The sequence below is a fragment of the Ambystoma mexicanum genome, chromosome 2p, assembly GCF_040938575.1.
Source record: "Ambystoma mexicanum isolate Mex_15411 chromosome 2p, UKY_AmexF1_1, whole genome shotgun sequence".
In the NCBI taxonomy this organism is placed as follows: Eukaryota; Metazoa; Chordata; class Amphibia; order Caudata; family Ambystomatidae; genus Ambystoma; species Ambystoma mexicanum.
The window spans coordinates 37,718,792-37,737,429 of NC_090923.1; positions in this window are offsets into that span (position 1 = coordinate 37,718,792).

The window sequence follows — 18,638 nt, forward strand, 5'->3', positions numbered from 1 at the left end:
CTTCAATGAAGGTTTTGATATGTTCAGCTCTTCTGTCAGTGTCTGCTTGTGATATCATGCCTCCCTCACACCCCTCTCTACATCATCTGGGTGGACAATTGATCATTTTCCACCGCACATGTCCTTTCAGTTGTGCCCATCTTTCTGCTGAAGGATCGCAAGCATGTACATCTATGTTACTCACTCCTGGTTAGGTTACATTAGAGTGTAACTTCATTTCTAGCGAGCCACTACATGGCCCTGTGCTGGGTCTATAGATCTGCCGTGTAACACCACTCATCCCCGGTTGCGAAGTGCGCATTGTCCCTCCCTGTTACCTGTTGCACAAGCAGGGTTCTGTTTTTACAATTGCTGTGATGGGCACTGTTGCATACTTAATCTGAACCCACAGGAAAAGTCGCCCTTCTGCTAAACATCTTGGGAACAGAGTTACTTACGTAGTTTCAAGCACCTCAAGATGTGCGTAAAGAGTGTGAAAAATCTGGGCACACAGCAACACAAAGTAAATGATCAGATTATTCATAATAGAGTCATTTTGGATGACATAATCACATTCCAATCACAACTAAAACAATTGAAAACTGAAAATAGCCAATTCATTATCAAAAAGGGATTGAATCCCAAGGTGATTTTGATCAGATGTAGCAAGATCTGAACACCTTGAAACAACAGAGAAAGCAGGTGAGGAAATAAAAGGACACATTAAACCATAACTATTGTTTCCCTTTCTCAGGAAGTGCGTCAGTTAAAAGATGGATTCAGAAAAAGGTGAGTCATGTTCTCAGGAACTCACTGATATTAGGCTAGAAAATGCAGAATTAATCAAACGTGTGAGGGAAGCAGAGATTGACCTATTGCAGGCAGCACAGTGCGGAAATGCAAAACATGAAGAGATCAGTCTCTTGAAAATGAAATGCTATGAATACGTGCGCACGATGCAAGCCTCACAAAATGAAAATGAGTCCAATTGTGAAGAAATCAAGAGAATAAAAGATCGATTAATGGCCCAAATGTAAGGGCTAGAAACCACTCCAGCACTTGTGTCCGAATTAAAAACTCGGGTCTTTAGATCCCACCAAGAGATAGGGACCGAGATAAACAGATGTGAAAGATTGGCAAATACAAACAGGCTTTGAGGCACACTGAGCAGTCAAGGCATGGAAAAGCGTGCTTCGATCACAGAGTGATGACTGCTCTACTAGGGACCTTAATGTCTGTAAGCTACAAATGTACCATGATCACGGCTCCCATGTAACCTTGGAACCACAGCCATTCCTGTAACCAAATCAACATGTCAAGTAAACTTTCTTGTAACAGCGCCACGATGCCCGAGGGCAGCTGCTGTGCTTTAAAAATGCAAATAAATAAATAAAATAAATAAATTAAGCCAATTAACCACTTCATATGTCCAAAGTGCAGCTGACCTCATGCGTACCACTTATCAAGAACAGGGAAACATGAGGCAGCTGGACTCAGCCAGGCCTAGTCAAACTGATCCAGAAGGTCTGTCCTTGTCTGACATCAACGAGGATTCAGAGTTACCAAGAAAAAGGGAAGGGGGCTGGAAAAGTGGGCTCTGGGAAATCAAAAATACCCTAGCTGGTGTTTCTGACCAGGAGGACGCCACTGATGAACATGAAACTACAAAGGGACCACCTAGTCTGCTTTGCAGAAAGAGAAGAGCCAGAGTTTCGGCCTAGAAAGAGAATCTTGAAAACTTCCACACATTCAGGGAGATGGGGGGGAATTCCCCAGCATACCTGCAAGGAGGGAGGACGGAGGAGGGAGATGAAGGATGAATACTCTCCTGTGCGAAAAGGTTATTACAATGACAATTATTCTGAGAGTTCACAGCACCACAGAAGAGGAGAGCCCAGACTCCTTAATTCTTAGTGGTTGTCCTAGTCTCATAGAGGTAGGAAGCGCCTAGAGGACAGGGAATAGACCACCAACAGTAGCAGCTCTGAGTCAGCGGGTGAGTGGACTCAGGTGCAGCCGAAAAGGAAGTCTGCCAAACAGAAGAAAGGTCTTGCAAAAGACCCAATTTGGCAGATAAAGGCCATAAAGAGCTTTGTGACTCCCTACCATAACAATGCAAAATGTTCGGTATGGGAGCATCTAGAGCTTTATGAGCAAATGATGACATCATTTGGAATGACAAATTATGGAAAATGCATGGAGTTTGTTAAGTGGACATTCTCCCATGAATACTCCAACTTCTTTGCAGGGTTAGAGGATTAGGATCACTATAAATGGTCCACCTACAAGGTGGCCCTCTTGAAACATTGTTCTACTCACAGAAACCCACATGAGGCCCGCAAGGCAGCATGTAACCTGCAGTGTGGGGAAGACCAGGAGCCTAGAGAGTTTGTGCAGGATTTGAAACGAGCATTTGGCCAGACTTCTAGGCAGGTAAAAACCAATAGTAGAGAGTTCATCAAAACATACTTCCATGTGCCCCGGAAATACATTATGACCCAAATAGTGAGTGACTTTCATGAGCATAGGACCCTGGATTGAGTGATTGAACAGGCCACCAGGATCTATGAGGTCCAAAAGCCATCTGGAAATAAAAATAACCCTAAAATTCCCAAAACATCCAACACACATGCCGCTGCAAAGGTAGCTGAGGTGAAAAATACCCCTCCATTGCACATGAAGACAGAGGGGCCTAGAAATACTCCTTCTGCCAACAAGCAGAATGACAGGCAGAGTAGACCCTCGGATGCAGCCCAATCAAGTGGGAGTCAGGCAGTATACCAGATAAATTACCCTTCTGACCTTGCCACCTATGTAAGTCAAAGATACAAAGGTACAAGACCTATACCCGTGTGTACATATATATGCCCCCAGCACAAGGGGCGGGGGGTCCAATCAGGTAAGTACCGCCCCAGGAAACCTCCCTCCAAACTTCCCTCTGGAGGGAACTAATACTACACTTCCCAAATAACCTCTTTCCCAGGTATTCACCGAACCCTAATTTCCAGAATAATCCTTCTCTCTCTCCCCGCTTTCAGGACAATAGATTCCTAAACCCAGCAGAAGGGAGCCCTAGGTTGGAAAGTTATCTGGTAAACTTTCAATACTCGAGCTACTCTTGCAGAAGGGAAGGTTACCCTTTCTGGGAGCAGCAAGGGTATGAATCAAGACCTCCCTACCAACCAGAAAAGGTTTCACAACTGGAGCGACAGGAACCTACTGCCCAGAATAACCCAACACCCGGGTCTAATGCCCCCGGGGGAAATGACTGGAAGAATGACTGGAAGAAAATTCTGACAACCAACATGTTCCTGAGGAGGAGGACTGGGTGGAGTGGAGGTGCACAGACCTAGAGGTATCCTTTCCCACCGGAACAAAACCCCTGGAAATCTCTGAGCCTGAACACGAATCTTCTACCCCCTAAAAGCTGTAACCTAAAGAATTGAGGGTAAGTAGGAGAAGGAAAAAGATAACACACTTTGTGGAGGAACTCCGCATCATCCATTTTGAAGGAGAAGAATCCCTGGAGAATTCAGGTAAGAACATCTTCTCTTTCAAGGATGGAGGTATTCCTCCCAAGGAGAAATGGGGCCCAAAAGACTGTGATTTTGACAGGGTAAGTATGGACACCGACCCAGAGGAACAAATTCTTAAACCCCAACAATGTCACCCAGATGACCCTGAAATCACAGAGGTATCCTCTCGCCAAACAAGTTCTCCGAACTGTCTCCAGGAAAAGGGGGGCATCAAATAAGGGGTGAAAAGGGATACCCAAACTGAAGGGATTCCGACACTGAAAACTTTCCAAGATCACACAGTATTGGAGTTCAATATAAAAATGTTAACTGCCAATCTGGCACGTAATACGCATTTTCTTTGCCCCCTTGAGGAGAGAGATGGAAGATTTTATACTCCCATCAAGATACAGGGTCAGTGTGTATTATCAGCACTGGTGGATACTGGATCCCAAGCCACCCTCCTGTCCAAAAAGGCCTTAGGAGCAACTGAACTCAGGAATGGGGAGACTCACCAAATTCCCCCACACCTCTTCCCGGACAACTTCAAAACTTTGATGGGAATGATATTTCCCATCGAAGGCAGTGCAGATCTGGAAATAAAAATTGGGCAACATAGAGTGAAACACCCAGTGTTAGTTGGAACTCCAGATGACACACCTTGTCTACTGGGGAATGACCTCCTTTGGAGGTTATCACCCCTGATTGACTGCGTGAACAAGGTCCATTGGAAAACAACGCACAAATTATGTGAGTTTGAATGGCACATGCCATGTGATTGAACAACGTCCAGAGAAAGTGGAATTTAATTTCCAGAACAATCAGTTCTCAGACATCACCATCCTCTCTATAGGAGAACAAACCGGTGATGGGGACTCTTCTCAATTCTTGAAAATCAACCTTCCTCCCAGTTGTAAGTGGCATTCCACAATGGAAGGGAATATTCTGAAATGTTAATACTAGTGCAACACCAGAAGAAAACCTTAGTCCTATAAGAAGGGATGATGAAAAACTGGCTCAGCGTCTGACTGACATTCAGAAAAAGAGTGAGCAGTTGTTTTTCCCCATTCAGATAAATGAGTGGGGGAGCCTGTTCTCGCAAGAGTAACCCTGAATAATGAAAGAAGCTTCATCAGCGAAGAATTATTCAGGAAACTCACAAAAGATCAGACCATTCCCACATTTAAGTTGATTGGTAAATGGGAAGTAGGTCTGAAAAACCCAAATTTCAAACATCTCCTGCTTAGAAGTTGTATGCTAAAAATCTCCATTGACGACAAAAGCAAAGAACATAATTGTTAGGTTGTGAGAGATGTCCTTTTTTCCTTTAATTTATGTAGTGACATACCCGATTTGCAATCAATTTGGACCTGATTAATTATAAAGCCTGGCACGAGTGGGGGGTAACCCCATGGGGTTTGACAACACTGAGAAAGCATTCTGTTCGACTAAGTTGAAGTTCAAGTGAGAGAAGAGGTCACCATGCCAGGACAGGTGCGACAATTTACGATTCCCCTCAAAATTAAGAGAAGACAGTACCTAAAAAATCAGGACACCTATATACATTTGAATTATTATCTCCAACAACAAGGTGTGTATTTACATCCAACAAACCTATCCAACCTAGAACATGATACCATTCGAATATTGGTGGATAACAGAAACCCTCAAAGTATTACTTTGGGTGCAGACACCTTTATTGGAATGGCGATTAATGCCCAACATTATTTTATTGATTTAGGTAATGATATCATTGGACCAATCCCAAATGACTGTTTCAGTATTAACAACAGTATCCCTCCTGAAAAGATTTTTACCAGACAAGGAGGGAATTCCTTGGTGTACTCTTCTTGTCCTTATGGAATGGAAGAGGTGACCTGTGACATCAGGAAGGATGAGGTGGTAAGTCAACAATGACTAACTCCCATACTTGGAACCGTACGTCCAGGTCAACACTGTGACAAAAGATAGTTCCACCCAACTGGAGGATACATCTGAAATTGCCAAGCCTGAGGTTCTTCCAGGCTTCAAGCTTGAAGAAAGGATCAATCTCGCTGATGCCTGTGAGACAGAGGAGCAAAAACAGAAGCTAAAACAGGCATTCCTGGAATTCCAGGATATCTTTTCAGTGGACTCATATAACTGTGGATGCACAGATATACATTCGACAACCATACCCACGGACCCCAAGATGGCTCCAGTATTTGTGAAACAATCCTGGTTACCTCTCAAGTCCATAGAGTCACTCACAGAGATTATTAAAAATCTAGAATCCTGTGGCATAATTTGTCCAATCCACTGTACCTTTAACAACCCAGTACTGGGGATACTCAAACCCAACGGCCAATGGAGACTATGTGCAGACCTGAGGGAGTTGCACAAATGGGTCCCCATGTCAAGATGGCCACTTCCCTAAATCGATCAAGGGCTGGCACAGATCCAAGGGTCAAAAGTGCCCACAGCCATTGATTTGACTTACAGCTGCTGGACTGTACCCATGGGTAGGGAAGACCAATACAAGCTTGTGTTTACCTTCAGGGGGCAGCAATACATGTGCACCCGGGTACCCTTTGGATGCATAAACTCCAACAATTAATTTAACAGCTTCCTACATAAGTCCATTCCCGATTTGGGCGACAGGGAATCTTGGTCTATGTAGATTCTTTTTTGTTTTTTTTTAACAACATACCATACCTGAGCTTGGTTTCTAAGTGCGGATCCGGGATTTGAACGTCTGTTGCTCTGCGCGGTCTTGCTTCCAAGACCAGCGCGTTGCCCCTGTCCTATACTCCGTTCACTGAGTAAGATGATGTCTTAGGCAAAAGCTAAACATGGAGGAGCATATAGCAGAAATAGGCTATGTTCTGACCCATTTGCAGAAAGCCGGAGCAAAACTGTCCTTCTAGAAGGCACAGTGGTGTAAGGCCCATGTGAACTTCTTAGGGCATGAAATCTCCCCAGAGGGTCTCAGTCCCCAGGAGAAAAAGGTGGAAGCCTTTTGGAAGTTAAAAGACTCTACTACTCTGCGAGAATTAAGAAGTATTCTTGGACTCACTAATTTGATTTGATGGGTTATTTATAACGTGCTTAATACCCAGAGGTTGCTAAGCGCGGACCCGGGAATTGAACCTGAGTTGCCCCGTGTCGTCTTGCTTCCACAGCGATCTGTGTCGTCTTGCTTCCACAGCAAGCACGTTGCCCCTGAGCTATCCTCCCGAGACAATTATAGTACAAAGTTCATTGAAGACTACGCAGAGGACACTCAATCTTTGATCCATTTATCTAAGTCTGTATGGGAGTGGGGTCTGGAACAAAAAACGAGGCAGTTAAACAACTGAAAAGAAGCCTTTCCAATGCTCCTTGTTTGGCTCACCCCATAAAGAGCAAGAAGTTCTTCTTGGAGACAGGGTTTTCAGAACCTGCCTAACAGTGATATTGTCCCAAAAGGGTATCCAGTCAATATACCTTAAACAAAACAGAGTGGTACATTTTAGAGCTGATCATAACACCGAAAAACACCACAAACATGAATTAAATAAATAAAGGGTAGTGTATAAAGGGGTTAAAATGGGTCGAGATGGGGCTGTGGTGGTGTTATAAGGGTAAAACAATGGGGGGCTTGGAAGGTAACCCCCAAAATAGAAAAAGATTTAAAAAATCATTGTTTTTTGTTATTTTGTGGTCGGTAAGATCGTATATAACCTACCAAAAGCATGACAAGGTTAACAAAGTTACCTCATATACAAGCAAAACGCTGTCCTCTGTGGAGGAAACATTTAATGATTGTGAAAAGGCACTCCTAGCAATGGTGTGGGCATTGAAAAATGACTGCCCGTTTATCCAGGGAGAGCACATCATTGGGGAGACTCCTCAACAACCCTTGCAATACTTATAGAGTACCGAATCCGGGCAGGAAACGTAAGAAATTCTAGAATGACTTCCTGGATTCTATCCATGCAAGGCTTTCCTGTGGAGGTTAGATATGTCCAAAACAAGAAGAGTCCCTTCGCGCCTAGTTTGGCGCACTTGCATGACTGTGCTCAAGAAACCTGTCTCGAGGACAAAAGTCTAAGGATCAAGGACAATAGGGAGGCATACCTTACTTCCCCACACAAAAGACACGTGTCAGGGGATACCCACCGTTTACGCGGATGGGTGCTCCCAACATGTTGAAAATAACAGGGAAAAGCAATTAGTGGCTGGCATTCAAATGGCTGGGTGAATGATGCCCCGGAACCCTCTGCTGGGTACAAAATAGGTCCCCAAAGTAGTCAGGTGGCAGAGTCGATGGCTGTACATCACGCTATCGTCACTGCAGCACACCACCAACTCAAAGAACTGGCCATAATCACTGATTCAGATTACGTCAGGAATGGGTTTGTGAAACACCTGATTAATTGGAAAAATCGAGGCATGCTGTGTGCGCAAAATATCCAAGGTCACTCCAAAATAGAGGGAACAGACAAAAGTGAAAATGACTTGGTTGACCAGTTGGCCAAAACCAGAGCCATTCACAGGGATCTCATAGAAACTGAATCCCTGTTGGGGGAAATCGAGGTCGCCAAAAGATCACTCTCAACTGCCCAGTGGAGTAAAGAATCCCCAGATGCTGATTTGATTACTGCACAAAAAGAGGACCAAGTTATTGGGAAATGTTGTTAACATATTGAAGACCCTGTGAATTTTCCTCTGACAGAATCCGATTATATCGGGAAAGAGGATCTCCGGGTGTTGATGAAGTTTTCCAAAATGTTCCGAATCCAAGACCTAGGTCCAAGAACCAACAGAGTGTGTTACAATCATAGAGGGAGGAGCAAGGTGAGGGGAGCTAACACCAGTGTAGTGGGATGAGGGTGGGCAATTTGTCAGCAAGGGATCTGCAAGCAACCAGTGGAGGAACAGTGGAAATCTGATCACCCCTGGGGTGTGGAGTGCATCACTAATAAAGCAGTCCAGTATGAACTGCTAGGCCATGTGAATTCTGCTTTGTGCACAAGAACACAAGCTGCCCTTGCTATTTTTCGGCAGTACTATGATGCAGAAGGTTGCTCATAGCAATGCCAGGAGTTATGATTGATTCAAAGCCTTCTAACAATTCATAAAATGGAGGGATAGGGAGAGAAGGAGGAGATGGAGAGGGGGAGAGAGAGGGAGAGAAAGAGAGAGAGGCGGGGAGAAGGAGAGGGAGAGAGAGGGAAGCAGCATATGCTCAGACGTGGGTATCTTACCTGCTATTCCCAGGGGAGCGCCTTTCTCCACACTGATGAGGTGCTACTGGGCTGAAACAGCAGCTCACTGATGGCACCCAATAGGCAGGAACGCATGCCTGAGGTTGCTGCTGTGGCACTCATGTTCAGATGAGAATTGCCAGCATTGTGGTGCTGGGCCGCCCATGTGGTCGCACGAGACAGATGAGGTTATTGATATGATATGGCATTTATAACGCGCCTGTACACAAGTGTTTCTAGGTGCGAGATAATGGTCGACCCAGGAGAGGAGCACTTCATCTATAAATCACTTCACCTCCCCTAATGTATGTGTCCCAGAGGAACAGGCGGTGTATAAGATGCGGCCTGCTCGTAAGCATCACGGCACCCATACTTTTAAGGATCTGCTTAGAAAGTAAAAGATTTAGCTCCATCTAGTTCCCAATCATAATGACGCGTTGGCAAAAGCCTGCTGCCCAAAACCAGCACTAAAGCTGCGCTTGGCGTGTGCTTCATTTCCCTGTCCCACATCCTGACTGCAGGCAGCCACCTGAGCTTACAGCACGCACACCACACCTGCCTGTGCTTTCAGAGATAATACCAAGACCTGTGGCTTGTGCAACAGGCGACACCATGTTGCCACCCCCACCCACAGGAAACACACCAGACGTTAACTCCCTCTGCGTGAAAGGCATGGAGGGGAGGTGGGGCAGCGCAGGGAGTACCGGCAGCACTCAAAGCCAGCGGGAAAAGTGAGAACCTCGCCAAGTCATTGGCAAGAGTGGACTGGGAACTAAAAGTCCTGGATTTTCTTTTGCCAAAGTGTCCCCATATTACACCAGGCAAGCGAAGATAACAGCATCGTAATTCTGTGCGCTGAATAGAGCAACATAAACAGAAGGGGTCCAGATGGCATTGTGACCGCTAGGATGAGGGATGTTTTTCTTCTGAATGGATCTGTGAGCCACACACGATTTTGTTAAGGTGCAGTAAACTTGGAGTGTGCACTATTTTCATGAGCGTCAATTCAGGGTATCACAGCCATCCCGGGCTGTACATTTATGAGAACACCTGTCACGGCACTACTAAGTGCGAATTCTTCAAATCTGTGAGGTTGTAGACCCACTCGCCCAGATACTTCATTGCAGACTTACATAGTAATTCATAGAATTTCGCAGAAAAGAGGCGCACGCGGCTGGCGCACAGTGTGCGCGTGCGAATGTCTGCGCCAGCCGCGTGTGCTAAAATCGATTTCCGCGCACTGCGTATTCATGGATTTACGCCTCCAAAACCAGCCGTGGCGCACAGTGGCGCAGCGACCCTGCAGCAGCGCCAGTTACGCCCCAAGAACGCCCCTAGCGCAAGGAAAAGCCATCAAAATCCCCAATCCAGCACAAAGGGCTGCACTAACCCTGGACCAGTTTACAGGGCTGCCAAACAGCAAACGCCAAGTGGGGAACGTGTATTACTGGGGTTCGCGTGAAGTTTCACACGCGAAAGGGCCTGTGCGAGTGGGGTACGTGTATAACTGGGGTTCGCGGGAAGTTTCCCACGCGAAAGGGCCTGTGCGAGTGGGGTACGTGTATAACTGAGGTTTGCGGGAAGTTTCACACGCGATTTCAGCAGGGTACGTGTATTACGGGGGTTCGCAGGAAGTTTCACACGCGAAAGGGCCTGTGCGAGTGGGTTACATGTATAACTGGGGTTCGCGGGAAGTTTCTCACGCGAAAGGGCCTGTGCGAGTGGGGTACGTGTATAACTGGGGTTAGCGGGAATTTTCACACGAGATTTCAGCAGGGTATGTGTATTACGGGGGTTCGCGGGAAGTTTCACACGCGAAAGGGCCTGTGCGAGTGGGGTACGTGTATAACTGGGGTTCACGTGAAGTTTCACACGCGATTTCAGCAGGGTACGTGTATTACGGGGATTTGCAGGAAGTTTCACACGTGAAAGGGCCTGTGCGAGTGGGGTACGTGTATAACTGGGGTTCGTGGGAAGTTTCACAGGCGAAAGGGCCTGTGCGAGGGGTGTACGTGTATAACTGGGGTTCGTGGGAATTTTCACACGCGATTTCAGCAGGGTACGTGTACTACGGGGGTTCGCGGGAAGTTTCACACGCGAAAGGGCCTGTGCGAGTGGGGTACGTGTATAATTGGGGTTCGTGGGAAGTTTCACACGCGAAAGGGCCTGTGCGAGTGGGGTACGTGTATAACTGGGGTTCGCGGGAAGTTTCACACGTGATTTCAGCAGGGTACGTGTATTACGGGGTTTGCAGGAAGTTTCACACGTGAAAGGGCCTGTGCGAGTGGGGTACGTGTATAACTGGGGTTCGCGGGAAGTTTCACACGTGATTTCAGCAGGGTATGTGTATTACGGGGGTTCGTGTGAAGTTTCACACGCGAAAGGGCCTGTGTGAGTGGGGTACGTGTGTAACTGGGGTTTGCGTGAAGTTTCACACGCGATTTCAGCAGGGTACGTGTATTACGGTGGTTAGCAGGAAGTTTCACACGCGAAAGGGCCTGTGCGAGTGGAGTACGTGTATAACTGGGGTTCGCGGGAAGTTTCACATGCGAAAGGGCCTGTGCGAGCGGGGTACGTGTATAACTGGGGTTCGCGGGAAGTTTCACAGGCGATTTCAGCAGGGTACGTGTATTTCGGTGGTTCGCGGGAAGTTTCAAACGTGATTTTGCTGTCAGAGCGGGGTACGTGAATTTCAGGGGTGCGCGGTTAGTCTTACACGTGAATTGGCAGTGTGGGTCCTCCCAGGTGTTCCTCTACACCCCCCATGGCACCTTCAGGCAGCCCACACCACAGGGGACTACCCCCCATCCCTGGTCATGTCCCGCAGGCAGCCCATCCACCATGGGCATGCCCCCCAGCCAAGCCACATGTCAGCTTGCACCCCCACCCCCCAGCAGTCAGGGGCACCTGCCAGCAGGCCCCCACTCATGTCCCACACATGTCCCCTTGCACCCCCAACCCCCAGCAGTGAGGAGCCCCTGCCAGCAGGACCCCACACATGTCCCCCTGCACCCCCACCCCCCCAGCAGTGCAGGGCACCTGCCAGTAGGCCCCCACTCATGTTCCACACATGTCCCCCAGCACCCCCACCCCCCAGCAGTGCAGGGCACCTGCCAGCAGGCCCCCACTCATGTCCCACACATGTCCCCTTGCACCCCCAACCCCCAGCAGTGAAGGGCACCTGCCAGCAGGCCCCCACACATGTCCCCCTGCACCACCACCCCCCAGCAGTCAGGGGCACCTGCCAGCAGGCCCCCACACATGTCCCCCTGCACCCCCACCCCCCTGCAGTCAGGGGCACCTGCCAACGGGCCCCCACACATGTCCCCATGCACCCCCACCCCTCAGCAGTCAGGGGCACCTGCCAGCAGGACCCCACCCATGTCCCACACATGTCCCCCTGCACCCCCACCCCCCGCAGTCAGGGGAATCTGCCAGCAGGCCCCCCCACACATGTCCCCCCCGACAGGTCATCACACTCCAGACCCATGCCCCGCATGGCCACCCAAATCCCACCCCAGTCCAAACACCCCACATTGAATTCCCAAAGTCATGATAGAAAATACATAACCAGCATGGCCATGAATCAATGTCCCTCAGACCCACGCAACGGTGACACATGACTGTGAAAAGATCAACATTGTGACATGCACAAAACAAATGAGATAAGACCACATCAGTAAAGTATATAATAAATGTATATTCAATAATTAACCAAATGAATAAAAAAAAAATCACACAATAATGGAAAAAATTAAGAAAAAGCTGCATGTCCAAAATATTAAAAAAAAATGTGTGAAACCAGAATCCAAATCAATCCAAAAGCAAATGGGTCCAAACAGTCTGTCCGTCCAACCAAATCCAAAGTGTAAAAATAAGACACATCCATTGATCCATGGTAAAAAAGAAACTTAAATGAAGTGAAATCCAGTGTTGAACTATATACAAAGTACAAATCCAGGGTCCATGAGCCCAACCATTGAAAGGAAACCTACAAAAACCCTACCTAATGAACAACTATATACAAAAAGGTAGGGCATTGTCCAAGCTCCCCAAATGAAATGAATACCAAAAGGAAACCTAACACTAATTAACTATATACAATGGCAGCAGGCTAGTCCGACGGCTCACTTCCTGATTTCCCAGTCCAGGGCATCATCAAACTTCTGCTCGATGTCCCGGAGGCAGTCCTCTTCCATGGCCCCGAGAGTTTGCAGGGACGATGACATCCGGACCTCCAGGTCCCTGCGAATTGCCTCGAGGCACTCGACCTGCCTCAGAGCCCTTTGCATGGAGTTCTCCGCCCTGACCATTGTGAGCCGTGCCTCTTCCGCCCGCTTCTGCTCTGCATCTATAGCATGGCCTAACCGCTCCCACCTTGTTGCTGCTGCTGCTGTGCCTGTGCCCGTGCCCTGGCTCCTGCTGCCTGCACATCCTCCTCCGGCTGGGGTGCAGTTCTTGAGGTGGCCACCCCTGCTGGACGTCCGACTCCCGACTGTGGCAGGGATGCGTCCTCCACCAGCCTGGCCGCATGGTCAGAGACAGCTCCACAGGGTACCCAGGTGATACATGGGTGGGAAGATGGCATGGAGGACGACTGGCGCATAGGGGGTTCAGGTGAGGAGGGGGTCGAAGCAAGGTTCAGCAAACGGAGGAATCCGGCCTCGGTGACCTGTCCCAGTAGGCTGACGTGGTCATCGAGCCATTCGAGATGACGTGCTGTCTCCCCATGAAAAGACTGCAGGTCACCTTGCATGTCCCGTTGACGCAACGCCACCCCACCCAGGACAGGCTCAACCCGGTCCCGGGTAGCCACGTCTGCAGGGAGAGGAAGACTAGTTGTTGTAAGTGGATCCCCTCCCTGAAAACGGGTCTGGACGTAGGCATCCCTGCTGGTGCGGGATGATGCAGTCACAGGATCGGGGACAGGATTACACACAGGCACCTCCGCGGCGGCCTGTGCTGCCTCCTGTCCCTGCCCCTGCACTGCACCACTGGCACCAGTGGAATCCCCACCTCCAGACCCCGTCTCTGTCCCTTGCGCGGCCTCCCTCTACACCAAAATCCCCCACCCATCTGGATGACTCCGTGCCATCTTCCTTCGTCGGACCCTGTGGGGTCTCAGCTGCCCCTTCTGCTGCCGAGGAGTCCAACTCCGACCTCTGCCTCTTGGACCTACCCTCGGCAGCTGCAGCCTGGGACGTGGCACCGGACTCCTCACTCCCTGACGAGATCACAACCTGGGAGGGGAGCCGGGCCTTGCGTCTCCGGCTGGTGGTGTGATCCCCGCCGCTGTGCTCCACATCACCCTCTCCGCCCTCTTCATCAGTTGACGCTGCAGACAGGGAGAGATAGGAGACAGGCATCAGGACACTGTACAATGGACTGATACACATATGCCAGTTGCACATGAGTGGCAGTGTCAAACTTCAGACATGGCATCACAATCCCCAACACACATGGCATGTCAACTCACACACATGAGCAATTCCACAGCCATATGGCAACAGCCAGCACCATCCATACACATACAACAGCATGAGCAGCCAAAGGTGAGCCAGAAATCACATGAAACACAGGGAGTGCACTAGACATGCACATACGCCACCACACGTACATGCATGTGTACACCTCCAACAACTGTTGCAGTGATGAGATCGGCATCCATGTCACATCTGGCAATCAGTCTTCTACATATCAGTGTCCCAAGCATCCATGTTGCATCACTGTTGCACCCTTGTGAAATACACACACATGTACACAGTGCAGATACATGCAGCTGGAACCGACATCCATGTGTGACACCACAACCATGCCAACTTACATACACAGTCATTCAAACATGTGTGCTCACACATCTGCATTTGGCATGCAAGCTTACACACACATGCACCATCCATGTGTCTCACACATGAGAGGGCTTGCATGTGTTAGCCTCACGGCCCTGTACATACACATCCATACATGGCCCTACAAAACCACATGTGCAACATGCACACCACTGGCATACCACCACACGCACAGTTTACAATCAGTATGCAGGTACACTTACCGCTCGACTCCAGGCGGGTCTGCCTCTCACGGACCTGGACGTGGAGCGCTGGGGATATGCGTTCCAGGACCCTCATTTGATGTTCCGACAGGTGGCCCCGACGCCCCTTAGCATCCGCTGCCTTCAAGAGGCGCCGGGCCTTGTTGAGGGTCCTGGACCTGAAGTCCTCCCAGCGCTTCTTGAAAGGTTTGAATTTGCGGACTGCCACCCCCTCCACGTTGATGGCAGTCACGATGTCCGTCCAGATCCTGGTCCGTCCTTCTTTGTCGGCGCGCAAACTTCCGTAGAGGGCATCATACTGCCCCAGGACTTGCTCCACCAGGACACCAACGTCAGTGGCAGTGAAGCTGGTGGCCCTCTGCCTCTCTGGCTGGGGGTTGCCAGTGGTCTCAGATGGTGGTGTGCCCGACATAGCAACCCCAGAGGGAGGTGTGGGTGGGCAACTGTGTCCTGGGGCTGGGCTGTGGAGCGATGGTATCCCAGTCGGGAGTCTTCAGTTCCAGCAGGGGTGGTCACAGCAACTGTACCCCTGGCTGATGCACAGGCAGCAAATAGCAGTGCACGTGGGCAGCAGTCAGGAAGGCAGCAGCAGATGGCAGGTGGGAGCATGCTCGGGGCTCTTGTGGGCAGGAAAATGGCCTTCAGATTTTCACCCTTGCAAGATTTTCCCGTGCCAAAACACTCTGTATCAAGCTGGTCAAGCGAAAACACACGGAAGACCACGCTCCTGCCCTGCCTTGAAAGCCATTTTCCTGCCCCCCAGAGCCCCGAGCATGCTCGCACCTGCCATCTGCTGCTGCCTGACTGCCTGCTGCCCACGTGCCCTGCTATTTGGTGCCTGCACATCAGACATCTGCAGGGGTCCAGTTGCTGTGTCCACACCTGCTGGAACAGAAGACTGGGATACCATTGCTCCACAGCCCAGCCCCAGGACACAGTTGCCCACCCACGCCTGCCTCGGGGGTAGCCATGTCGGGGCAAACACCATCTGAGACCACTGGCGACCCCCAGCCAGAGGGGCAGAGGGCCACCAGCTTCAGTCAGATGGAAGTTGGTGTCCTGGTTGAGCATGTCCTGAGGCATTATGATGCCCTCTTCGGAACATCACGTGCCAACAAGGAAGGACGGGATAGGATCTGGGACGACTTTGTGGTTGCCATCAACGCGGAGGGGGTGGCAACCCGCAACATCAAGCAAGTCAAGAAGCGCTGGGAGGACTTGAGGTCCAGGACCCTCGTAAAGGCCTGGCGCCTCGTGGAGGGGGGCCGGGCAGCATGAGTACCATCAAGATGAGGGTCCTGGAACGCATAGGCCCAGCGCTCCACGCCCAGATCCTTCAGAGGCAGACCCATCTGGAGTTGAGCGGTAAGTGGCCAAGCATTGCTGTGTGAGACAGGGCATGTTGCAGGGTGCTGGTTGTCTGATACTTGCCTGTATGTGTGACATAGGCCATGTACGTATGTGTGTGTGCAGGGACATCATGGTCATGCATGTAAGACCAGTAATGTGTGAACCACATGGTTGTTGCATGTGTTACAATGCAACATGCGGAGCAGCATGCAGAATGCACACATTAATGCATGCCTGTCTCTGTTATTGGACATGGATGGGGTGTGAGAGATGGGTGCTGCTGTCATGGACATGTCTGGTGTCCATGTCTGTGTGTCTGACCTGCGTGTCTGTGACTTGTGAATGCCATGGATGCATGACACATGTCTGTGACAATGTTCAGATTCACTGATGCAGCCTATTCATCCTTGTATCCACTGTGTCTGGGGTGTACGAGGCCAGATGGATGAAACTACGGTGAAGTGTGTGCATGTGATAGGCATGACCCAAGATGCATGGGAGTTTCAAACCAGCATTGTATGTTTCAAGAGTCCCTTGGACATGTATGCTAATGTTCATAGCATGCGCCATGCCTGTTACTGCATGTGTTTTGCCTGCACTGACCCATTTGTTGTGGAGGGACATGATGGAAGTGATGTTTGACAGTGCCACTCATCTGCTATTGCTTCCTGTCTAGGGGACCATTGTACAGTACCCTGATGCTTGTGTTCTATGTCTCCCTCTACACAGCGGCAAGTGATGAAGAGGGCAGAGACGGCGCTGTGGAGCAAAGCGGCGGGGATGCCCCCACCGGCCAGCGACGCAAGGCCCAGTCACCCTCCCAGAAATTACCATTGTCCGGGAGTGAGGGGACTGGTGCTGCGTCTGCCACTACGGCTGCAGCGGAAGGGGTGGTTGAGCCCCCACAGGGGCTTGCAACGGCGGAAGACGGTGTGGAGCCATCCAGGTTGGTGGTTTCCACAGAGGAGGAGGAGGCCGCTACTGAGCCGCACATGGGGCCTGGTGGAGGTGGTACCGCTGGTGCAAGTGGTGCAGTCCAGGGGCAGGGGCAGGAGGCAGCACAGGTCGCTGTGGAGGGACCTCTGCATGTCACTGTCCCTGACACTGTGACTGCACCACCATGCACCAGCAGGGATGCCCCATCCCAGGCCCGTCCGCAGGTAGGGGGGATGTCCATGTCATCTGAAACTCTTCTACCTGCGGACGAGGGGACCCCTGGCCGTATGGAGAAGGTCCTGATTGGTGTCGCGTTGCGCAGGCGTGACATTCGTGATGACGTGCATCCTTCTCAGGGGGAGCATGCATGTCATCACGAAGAGCAGCGTGCCAACGCAGCCCAGTTGGGAGTGTCCATGGTCGGGGGTTTTGTACATGTGTCGGCCACTCTGGCGGCCCTCTCCTCCTCTGTGGAGACTATGTGCCAGTCGTTCTCCATGCCTTCTTCCGGCCCAGATGCACCAGGGCCCCCTGTGGACCTGCCCTGACCAACACAGCCAGCTCGGTGGGGATCCCATCCCTGCCACAGTCGGGAGTCGGAGGTCCAGCAGGGGTGGACACCCCTGCAACTGGACCCCAGCAGATGGAGGATGTGCTGGCATCATCAGGCAGGGCATGTGCACGATGGCGTCGGTGGATTCCATCAGCCGGGATGCCGTCGTGCTGGCAGAGGCAGTTGCGTCGGAGGCAGCGGCAGGCTCAACGTGGGAGGCATCATGGCTTGGGGCCATCTACATCAGAGGGGCAGGCATCGGCCGGAGGGCAGGAGGACCCTGGAATGGGAGTGTCTTCCGTGTGGCAGCGGTTGGGCCAGCAGAAGGTGCGGAGCGGCGGCGGGCGGAGGAGGCACGGCTCAAAATGGTCAGGGCAGAGAACTCCATGCGCAGGGCGCTGAGGTGGTCTGAGTGCCTCGAGGGAATTCGCAGGGGGTTGGAGGTGGACAAGGGGTTATCCCTGCGAGACCTCGGGGCCAGAGAACAGGCCCGCCTCCAAGACTTTGAACAGGAGTTCGATGATGCCCTGGCCCATGACATCAACAAGTCAGCCGTTGGACTTGCCCGCCGCCATTGTATATAGTTAATTAGTGTTAAGGTTCATTTCTTTTTTCTTTCATTTGGGGTGCATGGACTATGCCCCACATTTTTGTATATAGTTAGTAATTAGGTAGGTTTCATTGTAGGTTTCATTTATGTCGTTGGGCTCACGGACCCTGGATTTGCTATTTGTACATAGTTTTACAGTGGATTTTTCTCCTTCATCTTTATTTTTCTTCACCATGGAGCAATGGATATTACGCTTTCCTTTCCCTTTGGATTTGCTTTGTTGGACGGTGACTTTGGATACATTTTCATTTGGATTAATTTGGATTCTCATTTTTTTATTGATCATTTTTTGGGACATGCTGCATTTTCATTATTATTGGCATTATTGTGTGTTTTGATTTAATTCCCATCATTTTGACTTGAATACATTTTTCTTTCTTACTTCAATGTGTGGTCTTCTCTCATTGGTTTCATG